Below are 24,730 nucleotides of genomic sequence, written 5' to 3' on the forward strand. Positions count from 1 at the left end.
GAAAAAGTGGGGCGGGTGCACGTTGCCGAGCATTGCTTTGGATATCTCAGGACGGTAGGCATTCACCCATACTAAGATGTGCCATTGGATATTAGGATTTCCACAGATGGGCCCAATGGTTGCAAGAGTGGATTGATTGTTGGTCCTGCTGAGTGGCCTGAGGACTGTGGATTCCCCAGGCAGTTGGAGTACTGCCAGGTAATGGCTCCTCTGCAGAGACCCACGGCCTTCCCTTTTGTGTTCTGCAGCGTCCCAGCATGTGCTTGGATCGATGATGACACCCTTGTATGCATTCCTTGCAAAATCTGAACAAAATGAGTGAGAACGCTCTACCGTCTCCTCATCGAAACTGAGGCCCAGCACGTTTCCTCTCTCGGGAGTACGGGACAGTTAGGAGTGAGGGCCAACGTCCCCTGCTGACAGGCATGCAAACACCACTAAGGGCTCCAGCATTGGAGGGGCTCCTGTCTGAGGGTCGACCATGTCTGCCCATAAGCTGGGTCATCTATGAATCCCCGGTCCCTGCTAAAAGGCCGTTGAGGGAATGCAAGAGGGCAGGCTCTCCCGCTAATCTTCAGGGACGGAGTGTGTTCTGGTATAGACCCAGTAAGCTTGCAGCTTGGAGAGGTGATTTTTGGACAGGATCACGCTTTGTGCATGCCGCTTCCGAGGTTGATTATGGAAGCCAAAATGAGCAAGTTTCCCTGGTTGGAGCCTGGAGCCTCAGGCCAGGCCTGTGGCCCTCTCTGTTGTTGTGTTTCACGCAGTGAGGTTCTTGACTGCCCGGTGTGGCTGGAGCAGTGGGTGGGCGTGGGCTGGAGTTGGGCGATGGCGGAAGGGGGCTGATGGTTTAGGCCTCAGTGCTGCCCCTGTCAGCTCCTCTGCTGAAGTTGCCGGCACACTGTTGGCGCTAAGTGGATGTTCGTGGAGTGGGGTGTGGATCGAGTGAAGCATTTCAGCCTGGGTGGTGGCTGCTGGCCTGGAGAGAAAGGTAAGGTATCATGAGGAAAGGTCCTGTGTGATGTCGTGGGATGGGCTGTCATCATTCGGTTGCAGGCGCTGGCCTCTGCTTCCCAAGAATGTGTCTTGTTCGTGATGGGCTGGCATAAGCTGCCTATGGAGCAGATGGCTTTGGCAGTTCAAGTGGGTGAGTTGAGGTAGGTAACTTGTGTAGAGTTGCGATCCCGTTGCCCGAGGAATGACACCCAAAGGGTGTCTTGCGGGAAGTAGAGAAGATCGACATGGTGAGGCGTCTGTGCCGGCCTCCTTGGATGTAGTTGAGTTATGCGAATATCCCCTTTGGCCGCTTTGTTCCCTTGTTTGGAAATGTGTAAAGCGAAAGTGTTTCTCCCGTGGGGGAATGACGCGACCGGCCAGTGTAGCACGCAGGCCTTTCGAACAGCCTGAGGTTTATCTGGAGCAGTCCATTGGTGGGGCAGAGATGGGGGCCCCATTGCCATGCCTGCTGTGCTGCCGTGGCCAGCCACTGTTCCCTTTCAGGCTTCCAAGTCCCCTCGCATGGCAGAGGTCTTCCGTTGCAAGTCTGTCTGTGGTCCTCGGGGACCATGCCTTTGATCCCTGAGAGTTACTCGGTAGTGTCACTGTGGCAGTGGAGAATTTCCAGGATCCATGGGGTGGGATCAGCATCAACGAAGGAGACAGGCTTGTTGTCTGTCTTCCCTGGTGTTCAGTGTTCCCGTGTTCTGAAGATGTTTGTGGTTTCCAGTAGGGTCGTGTCTCCCTGTGGACTGGAGGAGGGCACGTAGGACGAGGCTTTCAAGGGTTTGAGAGTTTTCTTAGGGGTCCGGGCCGTGAACATTCAAGATGGGAGCTGCCTGAGACGTGGATGGGCATGTGGAGTAGTCTCCGCCGTGGGGATCCGACTTGGGTCATGGTGGCTGAGGCCCACCACGTCCTGTGGTGGGCATTCCCACGGGTCAATGGAAAGTGATTAGGCCTAGTTGGCGAGAAGTGGCACGTGGGCCAACGTTCGTTAGCCCCTTGAGTGGTTTCAGGCTGCATCTTGGCAGTAGACAGCTGCTGGTCGGTGTCGGCCCGACCATGGGAGTTCCCTTGATTCCGGAAGTGCTGCGAGTGACCCCAAATGCCCATCAGATATACTGGTAGCTGATAGAGTCTCGAGGTGCACGTAGATGTCACAGCCAAGGCCCGGAGGCAGGTCTCGTCGAGGCTGTGTGTTTTTGTCAGAAGGCGTGGCTGTGGGAGAGCGGGAGTCCATGGACTATTTCAACAGCCCCTGGGGGTGAAAGTGTGCCTGCGGCCACTTGAAGCTGACAGGAGTCTTTCTCCTTTCAGTTGGGGGTCTAACCAGGGTGCTGTGTATAAACTATTTCTTTTATTGTTGGACTCCTCTTCACAGGGCCATAGGTACACACAGAGACCAGGACGCGTATTCAGCGGCACACAGAGAAACCCACGAGCACGTCCGCATGCGCAGTCACAGTCACACATGCCCACACGCGTAAACACACACGTACAGCCTCTCACACACCGGCCAACGTATGTGCCTAGCTTCCTGCAGTCGTACTATCAGACATGCAGTCAATTCTCGGTAAGGGATAGAGGTCCTTGGGAAGCAGTTTCAGAGCTCAAGGCCAGGTAAATGTTTGTATGGATCATGTCTTCTGAGGACACCGGTCCACTTATGAAGCCTCGGTGATTTCTGTCCACTTCTCAGGTGCAGTTGCTGGGAAAGGGTGGCCGTCGGCACAAACAAGAAGACCTTGGTGTGCTCTGATGACTGGAGGTGCTAAGAAGAACTGGAGAAAGTGAGGCGGGCCCATGTCCCCGAGCATGGTCGTGGATAACTCAGGACGGTAGGTATTCCAGCACCCCAAGATGTGCCATTAGGTATTAGGTTTTCCTCAGACGGGCCCAATGGCTGCAAGAGTGGATTGATTGTTCCTCTTGCTGAGTGGCCTGAGGGCTGTGGATTCTCCAGGCTTTTGAGGTAGCCCAGGCTCATGGCTCCTGTACAGAGCCCCGCGCACACCCCGGTTGTGTTCTGCAGCGTCCCAGCATGTGCTTGGATCGATGATGACACCCTTGCATGCATTTCTTGGAAAATCTGAACCAAATGAGTGAGAACACCCTACCGTCTCCTCTTCGAAACTGAGGTTCAGCACGTTCCCTCTCTCAGGGGGAGAGGACAGTTAGGAATGAGGGCCAGCGTCCCCCGCCGACATGCATGCAAACACCACCAAGGACTCCAGTATTGGAGGGGCTCCTGTCTGAGTGTTGACCGTGTCTGCACATAAGCTGTGTTATCTGTGAATTCCGGGTCCCTGCTGAATGGCTGTTGAGGGAATGCGAGGGGGCAGGCTCTCCTGCTGGTCTTAAGAGTCGGAGTGTGTGCTGGTCTAGGCCCAGTTAGCTTGCAGTTGGGAGGTGAGTTGTGGCCAGGAGCACGCTTGGTGCATGCCATTTTAGGGGTTGATTCTGGAAGCCAAAATGAGCAAGCGTCCCTGCTTTGTAACTTGAACTTCAGGACAGGCCTGTGGACCTCCCTGTTCTTGAGTTCTTCACGGTGAGGTTCTTGAGTGCCTAGTGAGGCTGGAGCAATGGGCGGGGGTGAGCTCGGTTGGCCATCGGAGGAAAGCGCCTGAAGGTTTAGGCCTCGCTGCTGCCCTTGTTTGCTTCTCTACTTTAACTCCCGGCACAGTGTTGATGCCAAGTGGGTCATCGTGGAGTGGGGAGAGGAACGAGTGCTGAATTTAAACCTGCGTGGATCACTGATGGCCTGCACAGGAAGGGAAGGGAAGATGTGGACATGTGCTTTGTGATGTCGTGGAATAGGCTATCATAATTGGGTTGCAGGTGCTGTCCTCGGCTTCCCAAGGATGTGTCATGTTCGTGATTGGCTGGCATCAGCTGCCTATGGAGGGGATGGCTTTGGCAGTTCAAGTGGATGAGGTGAGGTAGGTAACTGTGTAGATTTGGAATCCCATTGCCAGAGGAAAGACACCCAAATGGTGTCTTGCGAGACGTAAAGAAGATTGACATGATGAGGCGTCTGTGCTGGCCTTCTTGGATGATGCTTATTTATGCGAACATCCCCTTTGGCCGCATTGTTCCCTTGTTTGGGAATGTGCAAAGTGAAAGTGCTTCTCCCGGGGGGGCGTGACTCGGCTTGCAAACAGCCAGAGGTTTATCTGGAGCAGTCTGTTGGGGGGACACAGGTGGGGGCACTGTTGCGACACCAGGCGCACTGTCGTGGACAGCAACTGTGCCCTTTCAAGGTTCCAGGTCCCCTCGTGTGGCAAAGGTTTTCCATTGAAAGTCTGTCTGTGGTCCTCGGGGACAGTGCCTTTGATCACTGTGAGTTCCTCGGTAGTGTCGCTGTGGCAGTGGAGAATTGCCAGGATGCATGGGGTGGGGTGGGCATCATCAAAGCAGACAGGCTTGCGGTGTGTCTTCCCTGCTGTTCAGTGTCTCCGTGTTCGCATGATGTCTGTGGCTTCAAGTAGAGTCGAGTCGCCCTGCAGGCAGGAGGAGGGCACTTAGGACGAGGCTGTGTAGCGCTTGAGCGTCTCCTCAGTGCTCAGGGCCGCAAACCCTACCAGTTGGAAGCTTGCCTATACGTGGCTGGGAAGGTGGCCTAATTTCCGCTGTGGGGTTCCAATCTGTGTCATGGTTGCTGAAGCCCAACACTTCCCATTGAGGGCATTCCCACGGGGTCATGGAAAGTGATTTGGTCTAGTTGGCGAGATGAGGCACTTGGGCCGAAGTCCATTAACCCCTTGAGAAGTGCCAGGCTGCATCTTGCCTGTCGTCACCTGCAGGTCGGTGTCAGCCCGCCCATGGGAGGTTACCTTGCTTCCGGGAGCACTGGGAGTGACCCCAAGGGCACATCAGATGTGCTGGTAGGTGGCAGGATCTCCAGGTCCACATAGGTGTGACACCCACGGCCGGGAGGGAGGTCTCGTCCAGTCTTTGTGCTTTGGTCAGAAGGCGTGGCTGTGGGAGAGCGGGAGTCTGTGGCCTATTTCGACAGCCTGGGGGTCAAAGTTCGCATGCGGCCTCATGAAGCTGACAGGGGTCTTTCTCCTTTCAGTTGGGGGTCCAACCAGGGTGCTGTGTATAAACGATGACGTTTACTGTTAGAGGCATCTGCAGAGGGCCACAGGAACACGCAGAGACCAAGAAGCATATTTAGCGGCACACACAGGAATCCACAAACTCATCCTCGTGCAGAGTCACAGTCACACACGCCCACATGTGTGAATACACACATACAGCGTCTCACACACCGAGCTACATACGTGTGTAACTTCCTTCAGTCGTGCTGTGAGACACACAATCAGTTTTCGGTAAGGGATAGTGGTACATGGGAAGCAGGTTCCAGGCTCACGCCCAGGTTAAGTGTTCACAAAAATCATGTTCTCTGAGGACCCTGGTGCAATTTAGAAACCTGCGTGATTTCTGTCCACTTCTCAGGTGCAGTTGCAGCGTAAGGCTGGCTGTTGGCAGAGAAGAAGACCTTCGCATCGTCTGATGACTGGATATGCTAAGGAGAACTGGAAAAAGTGGGGCGGGTGCACGTTGCCGAGCATGGCTGTGGATATCTCAGGACGGTAGGCATTCACCCATACTAAGATGTGCCATTGGATATTAGGATTTCCACTGATGGGCCCAATGGTTGCAAGAGTGGATTGATTGTTGGTCCTGCTGAGTGGCCTGAGGACTGTGGATTCCCCAGGCAGTTGGAGTACTGCCAGGTCATGGCTCCTCTGCAGAGACCCACGGCCTTCCCTTTTGTGTTCTGCAGCGTCCCAGCATGTGCTTGGATCGATGATGACACCCTTCTATGCATTCCTTGCAAAATCTGAACAAAATGAGTGAGAACGCTCTACCGTCTCCTCATCGAAACTGAGGCCCAGCACGTTTCCTCTCTCGGGAGTACGGGACAGTTAGGAGTGAGGGCCAACGTCCCCTGCTGACAGGCATGCAAACACCACTAAGGGCTCCAGCATTGGAGGGGCTCCTGTCTGAGGGTCGACCATGTCTGCCCATAAGCTGGGTCATCTATGAATCCCCGGTCCCTGCTAAAAGGCCGTTGAGGGAATGCAAGAGGGCAGGCTCTCCCGCTAATCTTCAGGGTCGGAGTGTGTTCTGGTATAGACCCAGTAAGCTTGCAGCTTGGAGAGGTGATTTTTGGACAGGATCACGCTTTGTGCATGCCGCTTCCGAGGTTGATTATGGAAGCCAAAATGAGCAAGTTTCCCTGGTTGGAGCCTGGAGCCTCAGGCCAGGCCTGTGGCCCTCTCTGTTGTTGTGTTTCACGCAGTGAGGTTCTTGACTGCCCGGTGTGGCTGGAGCAGTGGGTGGGCGTGGGCTGGAGTTGGGCGATGGCGGAAGGGGGCTGATGGTTTAGGCCTCAGTGCTGCCCCTGTCAGCTCCTCTGCTGAAGTTGCCGGCACACTGTTGGCGCTAAGTGGATGTTCGTGGAGTGGGGTGTGGATCGAGTGAAGCATTTCAGCCTGGGTGGTGGCTGCTGGCCTGGAGAGAAAGGTAAGGTATCATGAGGAAAGGTCCTGTGTGATGTCGTGGGATGGGCTGTCATCATTCGGTTGCAGGCGCTGGCCTCTGCTTCCCAAGAATGTGTCTTGTTCGTGATGGGCTGGCATAAGCTGCCTATGGAGCAGATGGCTTTGGCAGTTCAAGTGGGTGAGTTGAGGTAGGTAACTTGTGTAGAGTTGCGATCCCGTTGCCCGAGGAATGACACCCAAAGGGTGTCTTGCGGGAAGTAGAGAAGATCGACATGGTGAGGCGTCTGTGCCGGCCTCCTTGGATGTAGTTGAGTTATGCGAATATCCCCTTTGGCCGCTTTGTTCCCTTGTTTGGAAATGTGTAAAGCGAAAGTGTTTCTCCCGTGGGGGAATGACGCGACCGGCCAGTGTAGCACGCAGGCCTTTCGAACAGCCTGAGGTTTATCTGGAGCAGTCCATTGGTGGGGCAGAGATGGGGGCCCCATTGCCATGCCTGCTGTGCTGCCGTGGCCAGCCACTGTTCCCTTTCAGGCTTCCAAGTCCCCTCGCATGGCAGAGGTCTTCCGTTGCAAGTCTGTCTGTGGTCCTCGGGGACCATGCCTTTGATCCCTGAGAGTTACTCGGTAGTGTCACTGTGGCAGTGGAGAATTTCCAGGATCCATGGGGTGGGATCAGCATCAACGAAGGAGACAGGCTTGTTGTCTGTCTTCCCTGGTGTTCAGTGTTCCCGTGTTCTGAAGATGTTTGTGGTTTCCAGTAGGGTCGTGTCTCCCTGTGGACTGGAGGAGGGCACGTAGGACGAGGCTTTCAAGGGTTTGAGAGTTTTCTTAGGGGTCCGGGCCGTGAACATTCAAGATGGGAGCTGCCTGAGACGTGGATGGGCATGTGGAGTAGTCTCCGCCGTGGGGATCCGACTTGGGTCATGGTGGCTGAGGCCCACCACGTCCTGTGGTGGGCATTCCCACGGGTCAATGGAAAGTGATTAGGCCTAGTTGGCGAGAAGTGGCACGTGGGCCAACGTTCGTTAGCCCCTTGAGTGGTTTCAGGCTGCATCTTGGCAGTAGACAGCTGCTGGTCGGTGTCGGCCCGACCATGGGAGTTCCCTTGATTCCGGAAGTGCTGCGAGTGACCCCAAATGCCCATCAGATATACTGGTAGCTGATAGAGTCTCGAGGTGCACGTAGATGTCACAGCCAAGGCCCGGAGGCAGGTCTCGTCGAGGCTGTGTGTTTTTGTCAGAAGGCGTGGCTGTGGGAGAGCGGGAGTCCATGGACTATTTCAACAGCCCCTGGGGGTGAAAGTGTGCCTGCGGCCACTTGAAGCTGACAGGAGTCTTTCTCCTTTCAGTTGGGGGTCTAACCAGGGTGCTGTGTATAAACTATTTCTTTTATTGTTGGACTCCTCTTCACAGGGCCATAGGTACACACAGAGACCAGGACGCGTATTCAGCGGCACACAGAGAAACCCACGAGCACGTCCGCATGCGCAGTCACAGTCACACATGCCCACACGCGTAAACACACACGTACAGCCTCTCACACACCGGCCAACGTATGTGCCTAGCTTCCTGCAGTCGTACTATCAGACATGCAGTCAATTCTCGGTAAGGGATAGAGGTCCTTGGGAAGCAGTTTCAGAGCTGAAGGCCAGGTAAATGTTTGTATGGATCATGTCTTCTGAGGACACCGGTCCACTTATGAAGCCTCGGTGATTTCTGTCCACTTCTCAGGTGCAGTTGCTGGGAAAGGGTGGCCGTCGGCACAAACAAGAAGACCTTGGTGTGCTCTGATGACTGGAGGTGCTAAGAAGAACTGGAGAAAGTGAGGCGGGCCCATGTCCCCGAGCATGGTCGTGGATAACTCAGGACGGTAGGTATTCCAGCACCCCAAGATGTGCCATTAGGTATTAGGTTTTCCTCAGACGGGCCCAATGGCTGCAAGAGTGGATTGATTGTTCCTCTTGCTGAGTGGCCTGAGGGCTGTGGATTCTCCAGGCTTTTGAGGTAGCCCAGGCTCATGGCTCCTGTACAGAGCCCCGCGCACACCCCGGTTGTGTTCTGCAGCGTCCCAGCATGTGCTTGGATCGATGATGACACCCTTGCATGCATTTCTTGGAAAATCTGAACCAAATGAGTGAGAACACCCTACCGTCTCCTCTTCGAAACTGAGGTTCAGCACGTTCCCTCTCTCAGGGGGAGAGGACAGTTAGGAATGAGGGCCAGCGTCCCCCGCCGACATGCATGCAAACACCACCAAGGACTCCAGTATTGGAGGGGCTCCTGTCTGAGTGTTGACCGTGTCTGCACATAAGCTGTGTTATCTGTGAATTCCGGGTCCCTGCTGAATGGCTGTTGAGGGAATGCGAGGGGGCAGGCTCTCCTGCTGGTCTTAAGAGTCGGAGTGTGTGCTGGTCTAGGCCCAGTTAGCTTGCAGTTGGGAGGTGAGTTGTGGCCAGGAGCACGCTTGGTGCATGCCATTTTAGGGGTTGATTCTGGAAGCCAAAATGAGCAAGCGTCCCTGCTTTGTAACTTGAACTTCAGGACAGGCCTGTGGACCTCCCTGTTCTTGAGTTCTTCACGGTGAGGTTCTTGAGTGCCTAGTGAGGCTGGAGCAATGGGCGGGGGTGAGCTCGGTTGGCCATCGGAGGAAAGCGCCTGAAGGTTTAGGCCTCGCTGCTGCCCTTGTTTGCTTCTCTACTTTAACTCCCGGCACAGTGTTGATGCCAAGTGGGTCATCGTGGAGTGGGGAGAGGAACGAGTGCTGAATTTAAACCTGCGTGGATCACTGATGGCCTGCACAGGAAGGGAAGGGAAGATGTGGACATGTGCTTTGTGATGTCGTGGAATAGGCTATCATAATTGGGTTGCAGGTGCTGTCCTCGGCTTCCCAAGGATGTGTCATGTTCGTGATTGGCTGGCATCAGCTGCCTATGGAGGGGATGGCTTTGGCAGTTCAAGTGGATGAGGTGAGGTAGGTAACTGTGTAGATTTGGAATCCCATTGCCAGAGGAAAGACACCCAAATGGTGTCTTGCGAGACGTAAAGAAGATTGACATGATGAGGCGTCTGTGCTGGCCTTCTTGGATGATGCTTATTTATGCGAACATCCCCTTTGGCCGCATTGTTCCCTTGTTTGGGAATGTGCAAAGTGAAAGTGCTTCTCCCGGGGGGGCGTGACTCGGCTTGCAAACAGCCAGAGGTTTATCTGGAGCAGTCTGTTGGGGGGACACAGGTGGGGGCACTGTTGCGACACCAGGCGCACTGTCGTGGACAGCAACTGTGCCCTTTCAAGGTTCCAGGTCCCCTCGTGTGGCAAAGGTTTTCCATTGAAAGTCTGTCTGTGGTCCTCGGGGACAGTGCCTTTGATCACTGTGAGTTCCTCGGTAGTGTCGCTGTGGCAGTGGAGAATTGCCAGGATGCATGGGGTGGGGTGGGCATCATCAAAGCAGACAGGCTTGCGGTGTGTCTTCCCTGCTGTTCAGTGTCTCCGTGTTCGCATGATGTCTGTGGCTTCAAGTAGAGTCGAGTCGCCCTGCAGGCAGGAGGAGGGCACTTAGGACGAGGCTGTGTAGCGCTTGAGCGTCTCCTCAGTGCTCAGGGCCGCAAACCCTACCAGTTGGAAGCTTGCCTATACGTGGCTGGGAAGGTGGCCTAATTTCCGCTGTGGGGTTCCAATCTGTGTCATGGTTGCTGAAGCCCAACACTTCCCATTGAGGGCATTCCCACGGGGTCATGGAAAGTGATTTGGTCTAGTTGGCGAGATGAGGCACTTGGGCCGAAGTCCATTAACCCCTTGAGAAGTGCCAGGCTGCATCTTGCCTGTCGTCACCTGCAGGTCGGTGTCAGCCCGCCCATGGGAGGTTACCTTGCTTCCGGGAGCACTGGGAGTGACCCCAAGGGCACATCAGATGTGCTGGTAGGTGGCAGGATCTCCAGGTCCACATAGGTGTGACACCCACGGCCGGGAGGGAGGTCTCGTCCAGTCTTTGTGCTTTGGTCAGAAGGCGTGGCTGTGGGAGAGCGGGAGTCTGTGGCCTATTTCGACAGCCTGGGGGTCAAAGTTCGCATGCGGCCTCATGAAGCTGACAGGGGTCTTTCTCCTTTCAGTTGGGGGTCCAACCAGGGTGCTGTGTATAAACGATGACGTTTACTGTTAGAGGCATCTGCAGAGGGCCACAGGAACACGCAGAGACCAAGAAGCATATTTAGCGGCACACACAGGAATCCACAAACTCATCCTCGTGCAGAGTCACAGTCACACACGCCCACATGTGTGAATACACACATACAGCGTCTCACACACCGAGCTACATACGTGTGTAACTTCCTTCAGTCGTGCTGTGAGACACACAATCAGTTTTCGGTAAGGGATAGTGGTACATGGGAAGCAGGTTCCAGGCTCACGCCCAGGTTAAGTGTTCACAAAAATCATGTTCTCTGAGGACCCTGGTGCAATTTAGAAACCTGCGTGATTTCTGTCCACTTCTCAGGTGCAGTTGCAGCGTAAGGCTGGCTGTTGGCAGAGAAGAAGACCTTCGCATCGTCTGATGACTGGATATGCTAAGGAGAACTGGAAAAAGTGGGGCGGGTGCACGTTGCCGAGCATGGCTGTGGATATCTCAGGACGGTAGGCATTCACCCATACTAAGATGTGCCATTGGATATTAGGATTTCCACTGATGGGCCCAATGGTTGCAAGAGTGGATTGATTGTTGGTCCTGCTGAGTGGCCTGAGGACTGTGGATTCCCCAGGCAGTTGGAGTACTGCCAGGTCATGGCTCCTCTGCAGAGACCCACGGCCTTCCCTTTTGTGTTCTGCAGCGTCCCAGCATGTGCTTGGATCGATGATGACACCCTTCTATGCATTCCTTGCAAAATCTGAACAAAATGAGTGAGAACGCTCTACCGTCTCCTCATCGAAACTGAGGCCCAGCACGTTTCCTCTCTCGGGAGTACGGGACAGTTAGGAGTGAGGGCCAACGTCCCCTGCTGACAGGCATGCAAACACCACTAAGGGCTCCAGCATTGGAGGGGCTCCTGTCTGAGGGTCGACCATGTCTGCCCATAAGCTGGGTCATCTATGAATCCCCGGTCCCTGCTAAAAGGCCGTTGAGGGAATGCAAGAGGGCAGGCTCTCCCGCTAATCTTCAGGGTCGGAGTGTGTTCTGGTATAGACCCAGTAAGCTTGCAGCTTGGAGAGGTGATTTTTGGACAGGATCACGCTTTGTGCATGCCGCTTCCGAGGTTGATTATGGAAGCCAAAATGAGCAAGTTTCCCTGGTTGGAGCCTGGAGCCTCAGGCCAGGCCTGTGGCCCTCTCTGTTGTTGTGTTTCACGCAGTGAGGTTCTTGACTGCCCGGTGTGGCTGGAGCAGTGGGTGGGCGTGGGCTGGAGTTGGGCGATGGCAGAAGGGGGCTGATGGTTTAGGCCTCAGTGCTGCCCCTGTCAGCTCCTATGCTGAAGTTGCCGGCACACTGTTGGCGCTAAGTGGATGTTCGTGGAGTGGGGTGTGGATCGAGTGAAGCATTTCAGCCTGGGTGGTGGCTGCTGGCCTGGAGAGAAAGGTAAGGTATCATGAGGAAAGGTCCTGTGTGATGTCGTGGGATGGGCTGTCATCATTGGGTTGCAGGCGCTGGCCTCGGCTTCCCAAGATTGTGCCTTGTTCATGATGGGCTGGCATAAGCTGCCTATGGAGCAGATGGCTTTGGCAGTTCAAGTTGGTGAGTTGAGTTAGGTAACTTATGTAGAGTTGCGATCCCATTGCCCGAGGAATGACACCCAAAGGGTGTCTTGTGGGAAGTAGAGAAGATCGACATGGTGAGGCGTCTGTGCCGGCCTCCTTGGAGGTAGTTGAGTTATGCGAATATCCCCTTTGGCCGCTTTGTTCCCTTGTTTGGTAATGTGTAAAGCGAAAGTGTTTCTCCCGTGGGGGAATGACGCGACCGACCAGTGTAGCACGCAGGCCTTTCAAACAGCCCGAGGTTTATCTGGAGCAGTCCATTGGTGGGCCAGAGATGGGGGCCCCATTGCCATGCCTGCTGTGCTGCCGTGGCCAGCCACTGTTCCCTTTCAGGCTTCCAAGTCCCCTCGCATGGCAGAGGTCTTCCGTTGAAAGTCTGTCTGTGGTCCTCGGGGACCATGCCTTTGATCCCTGTGAGTTACTGGTTAGTGTCACTGTGGCAGTGGAGAATTTCCAGGATGCATGGGGTGGGATCAGCATCAACGAAGGAGACAGGCTTGTGGTCTGTCTTCCCTGGTGTTCAGTGTTCCCGTGTTCTGAAGATGTTTGTGGTTTCCAGTAGGGTCGTGTCTCCCTGTGGGCTGGAGGAGGGCACGTAGGACGAGGCTTTCAAGGGTTTGAGAGTTTCCTTAGGGGTCCGGGCCGTGAACATTCAAGATGGGAGCTGCCTGAGACGTGGCTGGGCATGTGGATTAGTCTCCGCCGTGGGGATCCGACATGGGTCATGGTGGATGAGGCCCACCACTTCCTGTGGTGGGCATTCCACGGGTCAATCGAAAGTGATTAGGCCTAGTTGGCGAGAAATGGCACGTGGGCCAACGTTCGTTAGCCCCTTGAGTGGTTTCAGGCTGCATCTTGGCAGTAGACAGCTGCCGGTCGGTGTCGGCCCGACCATGGGAGTTCCCTTGCTTCCGGAAGTGCTGCGAGTGACCCCAAATGCCTATCAGATATACTGGTAGATGACAGAGTCTCGAGGTGCACGTAGATGTCACAGCCAAGGCCCGGAGGCAGGTCTCGTCGAGGCTGTGTGTTTTTGTCAGAAGGCGTGGCTGTGGGAGAGCGGGAGTCCATGGACTATTTCAACAGCCCCTGGGGGTCAAAGTGTGCCTGCGGCCTCTTGAAGCTGACAGGAGTCTTTCTCCTTTCATTTGGGGGTCTAACCAGGGTGCTGTGTATAAACTATTTCTTTTATTGTTGGACTCCTCTTCACAGGACCATAGGGACACACAGAGACCAGGACGCGTATTCATCGGCACACAGAGAAACCCACGAGCACGTCCGCATGCGCAGTCACAGTCACACATGCCCACACGCGTGAACACACACGTACAGCCTCTCACACACCGGCCAACGTATGTGCCTAACTTCCTGCAGTCGTACTATCAGACATGCAGGCAATTCTCGGTAAGCGATAGAGGTCCTTGGGAAGCAGTTTCAGAGCTCAAGGCCAGGTAAATGTTTGTATGGATCATGTCCTCTGAGGACACCGGTCCACTTATGAAGCCTCGGTGATTTCTGTCCAGTTCTCAGGTGCAGTTGCTGGGAAAGGCTGGCCGTCGGCACAAACAAGAAGACCTTGGTGTGCTCTGATGACTGGAGGTGCTAAGAAGAACTGGAGAAAGTGAGGCGGGCCCATGTCCCCGAGCATGGTCGTGGATAACTCAGGATGGTAGGTATTCAAGCACCCCAAATGTGCCATTAGGTATTAGGTTTTCCTCAGACGGGCCCAATGGCTTCAAGAGTGGATTGATTGTTCCTCTTGCTGAGTGACCTGAGGGCTGTGGATTCTCCAGGCTTTTGAGGTAGCCCAGGCTCATGGCTCCTGTACAGAGCCCCGCGCACACCCCGGTTGTGTTCTGCAGCGTCCCAGCATGTGCTTGGATCGATGATGACACCCTTGCATGCATTTCTTGGAAAATCTGAACCAAATGAGTGAGAACACTCTACCGTCTCCTCATCGAAACTGAGGTACAGCACGTTTCCTCTCTCAGGGGGAGAGGACAGTTCGGAATGAGGGCCAGCGTCCCCTGCCGACATGCATGCAAACACCACCAAGAGCTCCAGTATTGGTGGGGCTCCTGTCTGAGGGTTGACCGTGTCTGCACATAAGCTGTGTTATCTGTGAATCCTGGGTCCCTGCTGAATGGCTGTTGAGGGAATGCAAGGGGGCAGGCTCTCCTGCTGGTCTTAAGAGTCGGAGTGTGTGCTGGTCTAGGCCCAGTTAGCTTGCAGTTGGGGAGGTGAGTTGTGCCCAGGAGCAGGCTTCGTGCATGCCATTTTGGGGGTTGATTCTGGAAGCCAAAATGAGCAAGCATCCTTGGTTGGTGCCTTGAACCTCAGGACAGGCCTGTGGACCTCCCTGTTCTTGTGTTTTTCACGGTGAGGTTCTTGAGTGCCTAGTGAGGCTGGAGCAATGGGCGGGGGTGAGCTCGGTTGGGCATCGGAGGAAAGCGGCTGAAGGATTAGGCCTCGCTGCTGCCCTTGTTTGCTTCTCTACTTTAACTCCCGGCACAGTGTTGATGCCAAGTGGGTCATCGTGGAGTGGGGAGAGGAACGAGTGCTGAATTTAAACCTGCGTGGATCACTGATGGCCCGCACAGGAAGGGATGGGAAGATGTGGACATGTGCTTTGTGATGTCGTGGAATAGGCTATCATAATTGGGTTGCAGGTGCTGGCCTCGGCTTCCCAAGGATGTGTCATGTTCGTGATTGGCTGCCATCAGCTGCCTATGGAGGGGACGGCTTTGGCAGTTCAAGTGGATGAGGTGAGGTAGGTAACTGTGTAGATTTGGAATCCCATTGCCAGAGGAAAGACACCCAAAGGGTGTCTTGCGAGACGTAAAGAAGATTGAGATGATGAGGCGTCTGTGCTGGCCTTCTTGGATGATGCTTATTTATGCGAACATCCCCTTTGGCCGCATTGTTCCCTTGTTTGGGAATGTGCAAAGTGAAAGTGCTTCTCCCGGGGGGGCGTGACTCGGCTTGCGAACAGCCAGAGGTTTATCTGGAGCAGTCTGTTGGGGGGACAGAGGTGGGGGCACTGTTGCGACACCAGGCGCACTGTCGTGGACAGCCACTGTGCCCTTTCAAGGTTCCAGGTCCCCTCGTGTGGCAAAGGTTTTCCGTTGAAAGTCTGTCTGTGGTCCTCGGGGACAGTGCCTTTGATCACTGTGAGTTCCTCGGTAGTGTCGCTGTGGCAGTGAAGAATTGCCAGGATGCATGGGGTGGGGTGGGCATCATCAAAGCAGACAGGATTGCGGTGTGTCTTCCCTGCTGTTCAGTGTCTCCGTGTTCGCATGATGTCTGTGGCTTCAAGTAGAGTCGAGTCGCCCTGCAGGCAGGAGGAGGGCACATAGGACGAGGCTGTGTAGCGCTTGAGCGTCTCCTCAGTGCTCAGGGCCGCAAACCCTACCAGTTGGAAGCTTGCCTATACGTGGCTGGGAAGGTGGCCTAATTTCCGCTGTGGGGTTCCAACCTGTGTCATGGTTGCTGAAGCCCAACACTTCCCATTGAGGGCATTCCCACGGGGTCATGGAAAGTGATTTGGTCTAGTTGGCGAGATGAGGCACTTGGGCCGAAGTCCATTAACCCCTTCAGAAGTGCCAGGCTGCATCTTGCCTGTCGTCACCTGCAGGTCGGTGTCAGCCCGCCCATGGGAGGTTACCTTGCTTCCGGGAGCACTGGGAGTGACCCCAAGGGCACATCAGATGTGGTGGTAGGTGGCAGGATCTCCAGGTCCACATAGGTGTGACACCCACGGCCGGGAGGGAGGTCTCGTCCAGTCTTTGTGCTTTGGTCATAAGGCGTGGCTGTGGGAGAGAGGGAGTCTGTGGCCTATTTCGACAGCCTGGGGGTCAAAGTTCGCATGCGGCCTCATGAAGCTGACAGGGGTCTTTCTCCTTTCAGTTGGGGGTCCAACCAGGGTGCTGTGTATAAACTATGACGTTTACTGTTAGAGGCGTCTGCAGAGGGCCACAGGAACACCCAGAGACCAAGAAGCATATTTAGCGGCACACAAAGGAATCCACAAACTCATCCGCGTTCAGAATCACAGTCACACACGCCCACACGTGTGAATACACACATACAGCGTCTCACACACCGAGCAACATACGTGTGTAACTTCCTTCAGTCGTGCTGTGAGACACACAATCAGTTTTCGGTAAGGGATAGTGGTACTTGGGAAGCAGGTTCCAGGCTCACGCCCAGGTTAAGTGTTCACAGAAATCATGTTCTCTGACGACCCTTGTGCAATTTAGAAACCTGCGTGATTTCTGTCCACTTCTCAGGTGCAGTTGCAGCGTAAGGCAGGCTGTTGGCAGAGAAGAAGACCTTCGCATCGTCTGATGACTGGATGTGCTAAGGAGAACTGGAAAAAGTGGGGCGGGTGCACGTTGCCGAGCATGGCTGTGGATATCTCAGGACGGTAGGCATTCACCCATACTAAGATGTGCCATTGGATATTAGGATTTCCACAGATGGGCCCAATGGTTGCAAGAGTGGATTGATTGTTGGTCCTGCTGAGTGGCCTGAGGACTGTGGATTCCCCAGGCAGTTGGAGTACTGCCAGGTCATGGCTCCTCTGCAGAGACCCACGGCCTTCCCTTTTGTGTTCTGCAGCGTCCCAGCATGTGCTTGGATCGATGATGACACCCTTGTATGCATTCCTTGCAAAATCTGAACAAAATGAGTGAGAACGCTCTACCGTCTCCTCATCGAAACTGAGGCCCAGCACGTTTCCTCTCTCGGGAGTACGGGACAGTTAGGAGTGAGGGCCAACGTCCCCTGCTGACAGGCATGCAAACACCACTAAGGGCTCCAGCATTGGAGGGGCTCCTGTCTGAGGGTCGACCATGTCTGCCCATAAGCTGGGTCATCTATGAATCCCCGGTCCCTGCTAAAAGGCCGTTGAGGGAATGCAAGAGGGCAGGCTCTCCCGCTAATCTTCAGGGTCGGAGTGTGTTCTGGTATAGACCCAGTAAGCTTGCAGCTTGGAGAGGTGATTTTTGGACAGGATCACGCTTTGTGCATGCCGCTTCCGAGGTTGATTATGGAAGCCAAAATGAGCAAGCTTCCCTGGTTGGAGCCTGGAGCCTCAGGCCAGGCCTGTGGCCCTCTCTGTTGTTGTGTTTCACGCAGTGAGGTTCTTGACTGCCCGGTGTGGCTGGAGCAGTGGGTGGGCGTGGGCTGGAGTTGGGCGATGGCGGAAGGGGGCTGATGGTTTAGGCCTCAGTGCTGCCCCTGTCAGCTCCTCTGCTGAAGTTGCCGGCACACTGTTGGCGCTAAGTGGATGTTCGTGGAGTGGGGTGTGGATCGAGTGAAGCATTTCAGCCTGGGTGGTGGCTGCTGGCCTGGAGAGAAAGGTAAGGTATCAAGAGGAAAGGTCCTGTGTGATGTCGTGGGATGGGCTGTCATCATTGGGTTGCAGGCACTGGCCTCGGCTTCCCAAGATTGTGCCTTGTTCGTGATGGGCTGGCATAAGCTGCCTATGGAGCAGATGGCTTTGGCAGTTCAAGTTGGTGAGTTGAGTTAGGTAACTTATGTAGAGTTGCAATCCCATTGCCGAGGAATGACACCCAAAGGGTGTCTTGTGGGAAGTAGAGAAGATCGACATGGTGAGGCGTCTGTGCGGGCCTCCTTGGAGGTAGTTGAGTTATGCGAATATCCCCTTTGGCCGCTTTGTTCCCTTGTTTGGTAATGTGTAAAGCGAAAGTGTTTCTCCCGTGGGGGAATGACGCGACCGGCCAGTGTAGCACGCAGGCCTTTCAAACAGCCCGAGGTTTATCTGGAGCAGTCCATTGGTGGGCCAGAGATGGGGGCCCCATTGCCATGCCTGCTGTGCTGCCGTGGCCAGCCACTGTTCCCTTTCAGGCTTCCAAGTCCCCTCGCATGGCAGAGGTCTTCCGTTGAAAGTCTGTCTGTGGTCCTCGGGGACCATGCCTTTGATCCCTGTGAGTTACTGGGTAGTGTCACTGTGGCAGTGGAGAATTTCCAGGATGCAGGGGGTGGGATCAGCATCAACGAAGGAGACAGGCTTGTGGTCTGTCTTCCCTGGTGTCCAGTGTTCCCGTGTTCTGAAGATGTTTGTGGTTTCCAGTAGGGTCGTGTCTCCCTGTGGGCTGGAGGAGGGCACGTAGGACGAGGCTTTCAAGGGTTTGAGAGTTTCCTTAGGGGTCCGGGCCGTGAACATTCAAGATGGGAGCTGCCTGAGACGTGGCTGGGCATGTGGAGTAGTCTCCGCCGTGGGGATCCGACATGGGTCATGGTGGATGAGGCCCACCACTTCCTGTGGTGGGCATTCCCACGGGTCAATCGAAAGTGATTAGGCCTAGTTGGCGAGAAGTGGCACGTGGGCCAACGTTCGTTAGCCCCTTGAGTGGTTTCAGGCTGCATCTTGGCAGTAGACAGCTGCCGGTCGGTGTCGGCCCGACCATGGGAGTTCCCTTGCTTCCGGAAGTGCTGCGAGTGACCCCAAATGCCTATCAGATATACTGGTAGCTGACAGAGTCTCGAGGTGCACGTAGATGTCACAGCCAAGGCCCGGAGGCAGGACTCGTCGAGGCTGTGTGTTTTTGTCAGAAGGCGTGGCTGTGGGAGAGCGGGAGTCCATGGACTATTTCAACAGCCCCTGGGGGTCAAAGTGTGCCTGCGGCCTCTTGAAGCTGACAGGAGTCTTTCTCCTTTCAGTTGGGGGTCTAACCAGGGTGCTGTGTATAAACTATTTCTTTTATTGTTGGACTCCTCTTCACAGGACCATAGGGACACACAGAGACCAGGACGCGTATTCAGCGGCACACAGAGAAACCCACGAGCACGTCCGCATGCGCAGTCACAGTCACACACGCCCACACGCGTGAAAACACACATACAGCCTCTCACACACCGGCCAACGTATGTGCCTAACTTCCTGCAGTCGTACTATCAGACATGCAGTCAATTCTCGGTAAGGGATAGAGGTCCTTGGGAAGCAGTTTCAGAGCTCAAGGCCAGGTAAATGTTTGTATGGATCATGTCCTCTGAGGACACCGGTCCACTTATGAAGCCTCGGTGATTTCTGTCCACTTCTCAGGTGCAGTTGCTGGGAAAGGCTGGCCGTCGGCACAAACAAGAAGACCTTGGTGTGCTCTGATGACTGGAGGTGCTAAGAAGAACTGGAGAAAGTGAGGCGGGCCCATGTCCCCGAGCATGGTCGTGGATAACTCAGGACGGTAGGTATTCAAGCACCCCAAGATGTGCCATTAGGTATTAGGTTTTCCTCAGACGGGCCCAATGGCTGCAAGAGTGGATTGATTGTTCCTCTTGCTGAGTGGCATGAGGGCTGTGGATTCTCCAGGCTTTTGAGGTAGCCCAGGCTCATGGCTCCTGTACAGAGCCCCGCACACACCCCGGTTGTGTTCTGCAGCGTCCCAGCATGTGCTTGGATCGATGATGACACCCTTGCATGCATTTCTTGGAAAATCTGAACCAAATGAGTGAGAACACTCTACCGTCTCCTCATCGAAACTGAGGTCCAGCACGTTTCCTCTCTCAGGGGGAGAGGACAGTTCGGAATGAGGGCCAGCGTCCCCTGCCGACATGCATGCAAACACCACCAAGAGCTCCAGTATTGGAGGGGCTCCTGTCTGAGGGTTGACCGTGTCTGCACATAAGCTGTGTTATCTGTGAATCCTGGGTCCCTGCTGAATGGCTGTTGAGGGAATGCAAGGGGGCAGGCTCTCCTGCTGGTCTTAAGAGTCGGAGTGTGTGCTGGTCTAGGCCCAGTTAGCTTGCAGTTGGGGAGGTGAGTTGTGCCCAGGAGCAGGCTTCGTGCATGCCATTTTGGGGGTTGATTCTGGAAGCCAAAATGAGCAAGCATCCTTGGTTGGTGCCTTGAACCTCAGGACAGGCCTGTGGACCTCCCTGTTCTTGTGTTTTTCACGGTGAGGTTCTTGAGTGCCTAGTGAGGCTGGAGCAATGGGCGGGGGTGAGCTCGGTTGGGCATCGGAGGAAAGCGGCTGAAGGATTAGGCCTCGCTGCTGCCCTTGTTTGCTTCTCTACTTTAACTCCCGGCACAGTGTTGATGCCAAGTGGGTCATCGTGGAGTGGGGAGAGGAACGAGTGCTGAATTTAAACCTGCGTGGATCACTGATGGCCCGCACAGGAAGGGAAGGGATGATGTGGACATGTCCTTTGTGATGTCGTGGAATAGGCTATCATAATTGGGTTGCAGGTGCTGGCCTCGGCTTCCCAAGGATGTGTCATGTTCGTGATTGGCTGGCATCAGCTGCCTATGGAGGGGATGGCTTTGGCAGTTCAAGTGGATGAGGTGAGGTAGGTAACTGTGTAGATTTGGAATCCCATTGCCAGAGGAAAGACACCCAAAGGGTGTCTTGCGAGACATAAAGAAGATTGACATGGTGACGCGTCTGTGCTGGCCTCCTTGGAGGATGTTTAGTTATGCGAACATCCCCTTTGGCCGCTTTGTTCCCTTGTTTGGGAATGTGCAAAGCGAAAGTGCTTCTCCCGGGGGGGGGGGGGCATGACTCGGCTTGCGAACAGCCAGAGTTTTATCTGGAGCAGTCTGTTGGGGGGACAGAGGTGGGGGCACTGTTGCGACACCAGGCGCACTTTCGTGGACAGCCACTGTGCCCTTTCAAGGTTCCAGGTCCCCTCGTGTGGCAAAGGTTTTCCGTTGAAAGTCTGTCTGTGGTCCTCAGGGCCAGTGCCTTTGATCACTGTGAGTTCCTCGGTAGTGTCGCTGTGGCAGTGGAGAATTGCCAGGATGCATGGGGTGGGGTGGGCATCATCAAAGCAGACAGGCTTGCGGTGTGTCTTCCCTGCTGTTCAGTGTCTCCGTGTTCGCATGATGTCTGTGGCTTCAAGTAGAGTCGAGTTGCCCTGCAGGCAGGAGGAGGGCACTTAGGACGAGGCTGTGTAGCGCTTGAGCGTCTCCTCAGTGCTCAGGGCCGCAAACCCTACCAGTTGGAAGCTTGCCTATACGTGGCCGGGAAGGTGGCCTAATTTCCGCTGTGTGATTCCAACCTGTGTCATGGTTGCTGAAGCCCAACACTTCCCATTGAGGGCATTCCCACGGGGTCATGGAAAGTGATTTGGTCTAGTTGGCGAGATGAGGCACTTGGGCCGAAGTCCATTAACCCCTTGAGAAGTGCCAGGCTGCATCTTGCCTGTCGTCACCTGCAGGTCGGTGTCAGCCCGCCCATGGGAGGTTACCTTGCTTCCGGGAGCACTGGGAGTGACCCCAAGGGCACATCAGATGTGGTGGTAGGTGGCAGGATCTCCAGGTCCACATAGGTGTGACACCCACGGCCGGGAGGGAGGTCTCGTCCAGTCTTTGTGCTTTGGTCATAAGGCGTGGCTGTGGAAGAGCGGGAGTCTGTGGCCTATTTCGACAGCCTGGGGGTCAAAGTTCGCATGCGGCCTCATGAAGCTGACAGGGGTCTTTCTCCTTTCAGTTGGGGGTCCAACCAGGGTGCTGGGTATAAACGATGACGTTTACTGTTAGAGGCGTCTGCAGAGGGACACAGGAACACCCAGAGACCAAGAAGCATATTTAGTGGCACACACAGGAATCCACAAACGCATCCTCGTGCAGAGTCACAGTCACACACGCCCACACGTGTGAATACACACATACAGCGTCTCACACACCGAGCAACGTACGTGCGTAACTTCCTTCAGTCGTGCTGTGAGACACACAATCAGTTTTCGGTAAGGGATAGTGGTACTTGGGAAGCAGGTTCCAGGCTCACGCCCAGGTTAAGTGTTCACAAAAATCATGTTCTCTGAGGACCCTGGTGCAATTTAGAAACCTGCGTGATTTCTGTCCACTTCTCAGGTGCAGTTGCAGCGTAAGGCTGGCTGTTGGCAGAGAAGAAGACCTTCGCATCGTCTGATGACTGGATGTGCTAAGGAGAACTGGAAAAAGTGGGGCGGGTGCACGTTGCCGAGCATGGCTTTGGATATCTCAGGACGGTAGGCATTCACCCATACTAAGATGTGCCATTGGATATTAGGATTTCCACAGATGGGCCCAATGGTTGCAAGAGTGGATTGATTGTTGGTCCTGCTGAGTGGCCTGAGGACTGTGGATTCCCCAGGCAGTTGGAGTACTGCCAGGTCATGGCTCCTCTGCAGAGACCCACGGCCTTCCCTTTTGTGTTCTGCAGCGTCCCAGCATGTGCTTGGATCGATGATGACACCCTTCTATGCATTCCTTGCAAAATCTGAACAAAATGAGTGAGAACGCTCTACCGTCTCCTCATCGAAACTGAGGCCCAGCACGTTTCCTCTCTCGGGAGTACGGGACAGTTAGGAGTGAGGGCCAACGTCCCCTGCTGACAGGCATGCAAACACCACTAAGGGCTCCAGCATTGGAGGGGCTCCTGTCTGAGGGTCGACCATGTCTGCCCATAAGCTGGGTCATCTATGAATCCCCGGTCCCTGCTAAAAGGCCGTTGAGGGAATGCAAGAGGGCAGGCTCTCCCGCTAATCTTCAGGGTCGGAGTGTGTTCTGGTATAGACCCAGTAAGCTTGCAGCTTGGAGAGGTGATTTTTGGACAGGATCACGCTTTGTGCATGCCGCTTCCGAGGTTGATTATGGAAGCCAAAATGAGCAAGTTTCCCTGGTTGGAGCCTGGAGCCTCAGGCCAGGCCTGTGGCCCTCTCTGTTGTTGTGTTTCACGCAGTGAGGTTCTTGACTGCCCGGTGTGGCTGGAGCAGTGGGTGGGCGTGGGCTGGAGTTGGGCGATGGCGGAAGGGGGCTGATGGTTTAGGCCTCAGTGCTGCCCCTGTCAGCTCCTCTGCTGAAGTTGCCGGCACACTGTTGGCGCTACGTGGATGTTCGTGGAGTGGGGTGTGGATCGAGTGAAGCATTTCAGCCTGGGTGGTGGCTGCTGGCCTGGAGAGAAAGGTAAGTTATCATGAGGAAAGGTCCTGTGTGATGTCGTGGGATGGGCTGTCATCATTGGGTTGCAGGCGCTGGCCTCGGCTTCCCAAGATTGTGCCTTGTTCGTGATGGGCTGGCATAAGCTGCCTATGGAGCAGATGGCTTTGGCAGTTCAAGTTGGTGAGTTGAGTTAGGTAACTTATGTAGAGTTGCAATCCCATTGCCGAGGAATGACACCCAAAGGGTGTCTTGTGGGAAGTAGAGAAGATCGACATGGTGAGGCGTCTGTGCGGGCCTCCTTGGAGGTAGTTGAGTTATGCGAATATCCCCTTTGGCCGCTTTGTTCCCTTGTTTGGTAATGTGTAAAGCGAAAGTGTTTCTCCCGTGGGGGAATGACGCGACCGGCCAGTGTAGCACGCAGGCCTTTCAAACAGCCCGAGGTTTATCTGGAGCAGTCCATTGGTGGGCCAGAGATGGGGGCCCCATTGCCATGCCTGCTGTGCTGCCGTGGCCAGCCACTGTTCCCTTTCAGGCTTCCAAGTCCCCTCGCATGGCAGAGGTCTTCCGTTGAAAGTCTGTCTGTGGTCCTCGGGGACCATGCCTTTGATCCCTGTGAGTTACTGGGTAGTGTCACTGTGGCAGTGGAGAATTTCCAGGATGCAGGGGGTGGGATCAGCATCAACGAAGGAGACAGGCTTGTGGTCTGTCTTCCCTGGTGTCCAGTGTTCCCGTGTTCTGAAGATGTTTGTGGTTTCCAGTAGGGTCGTGTCTCCCTGTGGGCTGGAGGAGGGCACGTAGGACGAGGCTTTCAAGGGTTTGAGAGTTTCCTTAGGGGTCCGGGCCGTGAACATTCAAGATGGGAGCTGCCTGAGACGTGGCTGGGCATGTGGAGTAGTCTCCGCCGTGGGGATCCGACATGGGTCATGGTGGATGAGGCCCACCACTTCCTGTGGTGGGCATTCCCACGGGTCAATCGAAAGTGATTAGGCCTAGTTGGCGAGAAGTGGCACGTGGGCCAACGTTCGTTAGCCCCTTGAGTGGTTTCAGGCTGCATCTTGGCAGTAGACAGCTGCCGGTCGGTGTCGGCCCGACCATGGGAGTTCCCTTGCTTCCGGAAGTGCTGCGAGTGACCCCAAATGCCTATCAGATATACTGGTAGCTGACAGAGTCTCGAGGTGCACGTAGATGTCACAGCCAAGGCCCGGAGGCAGGACTCGTCGAGGCTGTGTGTTTTTGTCAGAAGGCGTGGCTGTGGGAGAGCGGGAGTCCATGGACTATTTCAACAGCCCCTGGGGGTCAAAGTGTGCCTGCGGCCTCTTGAAGCTGACAGGAGTCTTTCTCCTTTCAGTTGGGGGTCTAACCAGGGTGCTGTGTATAAACTATTTCTTTTATTGTTGGACTCCTCTTCACAGGACCATAGGGACACACAGAGACCAGGACGCGTATTCAGCGGCACACAGAGAAACCCACGAGCACGTCCGCATGCGCAGTCACAGTCACACACGCCCACACGCGTGAAAACACACATACAGCCTCTCACACACCGGCCAACGTATGTGCCTAACTTCCTGCAGTCGTACTATCAGACATGCAGTCAA

The 24,730-nt window shown here is 54.9% G+C and overlaps 9 non-coding genes across 9 annotated transcripts; all 9 read left to right on the forward strand.

The window, feature by feature from the left end:
* The first annotated feature begins 265 nt into the window (after positions 1-265).
* LOC137776634 (small nucleolar RNA SNORD116) lies at positions 266-358 on the forward strand. The gene has a single exon (XR_011076278.1). It is a non-coding gene; the product is annotated as a small nucleolar RNA SNORD116 (small nucleolar RNA).
* Positions 359-3,048: 2,690 nt separating this feature from the next.
* Positions 3,049-3,141, forward strand: LOC137750226 (small nucleolar RNA SNORD116). Its single transcript, XR_011070398.1, has one exon. It is a non-coding gene; the product is annotated as a small nucleolar RNA SNORD116 (small nucleolar RNA).
* Positions 3,142-5,805: 2,664 nt separating this feature from the next.
* Positions 5,806-5,898, forward strand: LOC137776794 (small nucleolar RNA SNORD116). The gene has a single exon (XR_011076323.1). It is a non-coding gene; the product is annotated as a small nucleolar RNA SNORD116 (small nucleolar RNA).
* A 2,690-nt stretch (positions 5,899-8,588) lies between these two features.
* Positions 8,589-8,681, forward strand: LOC137750231 (small nucleolar RNA SNORD116). The gene has a single exon (XR_011070399.1). It is a non-coding gene; the product is annotated as a small nucleolar RNA SNORD116 (small nucleolar RNA).
* A 2,664-nt stretch (positions 8,682-11,345) lies between these two features.
* Positions 11,346-11,438, forward strand: LOC137776803 (small nucleolar RNA SNORD116). The gene has a single exon (XR_011076325.1). It is a non-coding gene; the product is annotated as a small nucleolar RNA SNORD116 (small nucleolar RNA).
* A 2,688-nt stretch (positions 11,439-14,126) lies between these two features.
* On the forward strand, positions 14,127-14,219 carry LOC137750373 (small nucleolar RNA SNORD116). Its single transcript, XR_011070428.1, has one exon. It is a non-coding gene; the product is annotated as a small nucleolar RNA SNORD116 (small nucleolar RNA).
* Positions 14,220-16,884: 2,665 nt separating this feature from the next.
* On the forward strand, positions 16,885-16,977 carry LOC137776638 (small nucleolar RNA SNORD116). The gene has a single exon (XR_011076279.1). It is a non-coding gene; the product is annotated as a small nucleolar RNA SNORD116 (small nucleolar RNA).
* Positions 16,978-19,666: 2,689 nt separating this feature from the next.
* On the forward strand, positions 19,667-19,759 carry LOC137777288 (small nucleolar RNA SNORD116). Its single transcript, XR_011076488.1, has one exon. It is a non-coding gene; the product is annotated as a small nucleolar RNA SNORD116 (small nucleolar RNA).
* Positions 19,760-22,430: 2,671 nt separating this feature from the next.
* Positions 22,431-22,523, forward strand: LOC137776809 (small nucleolar RNA SNORD116). Its single transcript, XR_011076326.1, has one exon. It is a non-coding gene; the product is annotated as a small nucleolar RNA SNORD116 (small nucleolar RNA).
* The last annotated feature ends 2,207 nt before the right edge of the window (positions 22,524-24,730 follow it).

This window comes from Eschrichtius robustus, chromosome 1, assembly GCF_028021215.1.
Source record: "Eschrichtius robustus isolate mEscRob2 chromosome 1, mEscRob2.pri, whole genome shotgun sequence".
Lineage (NCBI taxonomy): Eukaryota > Metazoa > Chordata > Mammalia > Artiodactyla > Eschrichtiidae > Eschrichtius > Eschrichtius robustus.